General features: G+C 38.5%; 1 protein-coding gene across 2 annotated transcripts in view; it reads left to right on the forward strand.

Moving 5' to 3' along the window:
• Positions 1 to 549: 549 nt before the first annotated feature.
• Clgn (calmegin) overlaps positions 550 to 2597 on the forward strand; it is a 27939-nt gene continuing 25891 nt past the window's right edge. For both annotated transcript variants that reach the window (XM_004643625.2, XM_023703789.1), the window contains exon 1: positions 550 to 561. The gene's annotated coding sequence lies outside the window, so the exon portion shown is untranslated. The remainder of the gene's footprint in view (positions 562 to 2597) is intronic.

A 2597-nucleotide genomic window follows, 5' to 3' on the forward strand; every position in this document is an offset into this window, starting at 1 on the left:
TCTGTAAATCGTTTTGGGCAGTATGGATGTTTTAGCAGTATTCTTCTAATCCATGAACATAGGATGTTTTTCATCTTTTTATGTCCTCTTTGAGATTTTTCATCAGTATTTGTAATTTTTGTTCTAAAGACCATTCATACACTTAACTTTATTCCTAGATGATTTCTTTTATTTTTGTGGCTCTTATAAATGAGATATTTTTTCAGCAAGTTCATTATCATATTTTAAAATCTACTGATTTTTGTATATTAGACCTTTACTGAATTTATTAGTTTGAACAGACTTTTGGTAGGGTCGTAAGTGTTTACATATATAAAATCATGTTACCTACAAATAGAGATACTTCACTTCCTTTTTTCCTATTTGTACAATCTCATTTTTTTTTTCTTTTTCTCTTTTTCTTTTTCTTTTTGAGACAAGGTCTCACTATGTAGCAGTGCAGGCTGGCCTTGAACTCGCCGCAGTGTTCTTGCCTGTCTCTGCATGCTGGGATTACAGATGAGCACCACCACGCCCTGATTTTATGTCTCTCTTCACTAATGGCTTTGGTTGGTAGTTCCAGTGCCAAATTGAATGATACTGGAAGTGTCTTGTTCCAGATCTTGGATTCTACATATTTTCCTCAATAAGTATGATATTAGCTGTGGTATTGTCATACCTAGTTTTTATAATGTTGTGGTACATATCTTTTATCCCTACTTTTTTGAGGATATTTATCTAAAAGAGCTCAATTTTATTGAATACCTTTTTTTACATCTGATCATACAGTGTTTGTCTTTCATTGTGTTTAGATACTGTATAATACTTACTGATCTGTGTAAGGTGACCTGTCCTTTCATCTCTGGGAGGCCTCATATCTCGTGACAGTGCATGATATTTTTGTTATGCTATTGGATTCAATTTGGCAATGCTCGGCTGAGGATTTTTACCTCTGTGTTCATGAGTCATACAGATCTATAATTTTCTTTTTGTGTGTACATCTTTCTCTGGATACAGTATCAGGTTAAAGCTGACTTTGTAGAACTAGTTTGAAAAAATTCCTTCTTACTTTTTTTACAGTAGTTTGAAATATTTTGGTATCATTCTTTAAAAGTTTGGTAAGATTCAACAGTGAAACCTTTCAGTCCTTGGCATCTTTGTTGGTAGATTGTTAATTACTGCTTCAGTGTACTTACTGTTTTGTTCAGATTGTCAATATCTGTAGATTTCAAATTTTGTAACATATATGTGTCAAGAAATTACTAAATTTGTTTTCAAGTGAGATAGCGTATTGTTTTTAATATTCCATCATGCTCATTGCATTTCTGTGGTAGCAGTTATAGCCTCCGACATATTTTCAGCTCTCGTTTACTTAAGTCTTCATTGTTATTGCTGTCATCCTTGTTAGTGTTAGGCTAGCTAAAGTTTGTTAATTTTTTGAAGAACTGTTTGCTTCACTGATTACTTATATAAATTTTTAATCTTTATTTATGTTTACTCTGATCTTTATTATTTCTTCTACTAACTTTGGGTTTGTTTTTGTTTTTCTAGTTCAGTGAGGTGCAATGATAGGTTGCTTATTTGAGCCATTTCTATATTTATGAGGTAGGCACTTGTTGCTGTAAATTTCTCTCAGCACTGCTTTTACTAAAGTCTATAAGTTTTGGCATGTTGGTTTCATTTCAGTTTTTTAAAAAATTTATTTACTTATCTATTTATTTATTTGGTACAGGGTCTCACTACACAGCTCAGATTCATAGTGATCTTCCTGTCTCAGCCTCCCCTGCACTGGGATTATAGGCGTGCACCACCACACCTGGTTCCAGGGCTAGTACAGCATGTGATACTGGGGATCGAACTTGGGACCTTGTACCTTCCAGACAGGCGCTTAGACAGCTGAGTTATCTCCCCAGCCCTCATTTTCATTTGTTCAATACATTTTTATGTTTTCCTTTTGTTTATTGACCAATGGGTTGTTTAAGAGCGTGTTGTTAAGTTTCTATGTATTTTTAAAATTTGTAAAAATACAGTTTCTAAAATCTCTGTTATTGTGCTGATTTTCAGCCCAGGACAGGTATGCTGTGACATCCCTGGCTGTAGGGCAGGGCGTCACCAGTGTCCAAGGTTCTGCTGCTTTTAAAGGGCATCTGACAGGTCAGGCGCTCAGGGCAGGCTGCTTAGAGCAGGCCGCATGGTGCCAGCCTGAGCAGTAGGTGGGCAGAGCCACACACTGCCTCGTGGCCTACAGATGGGCAGCGTGAAGGTGGCAGCAGTCCAGGTAGGGGAGGCACAGTGGAGCTGGGCTCCTTTTGGAGGGTATCATGGTATGGATTCGCTGCAGGTTTCCTCAGCTAGGCTTGGCCTGGGAGGGCTGCAGATGCCTCCAGTGGCAGTAACTCAGGTGTCCCCGCAGTGGTGAGCACTGCTGGGCCCCTCTGCTCACTTGTCCCCACTGTGTGATCCCTTTGGGCTTATGGCTTATCGCAGCTGGGAATACTGAGCGGCAGGTGATGGTGATGGTGATGATGGTGATGATGGTGATGATAGTGATGATAGTGATGGTGATGATGATGGTGATGGTGGTGATGGGGATGATAGTGATAGTGATGATGATAGTG

This window comes from Octodon degus, unplaced genomic scaffold (genome assembly GCF_000260255.1).
Source record: "Octodon degus isolate 3935 unplaced genomic scaffold, OctDeg1.0 scaffold00180, whole genome shotgun sequence".
In the NCBI taxonomy this organism is placed as follows: Eukaryota; Metazoa; Chordata; class Mammalia; order Rodentia; family Octodontidae; genus Octodon; species Octodon degus.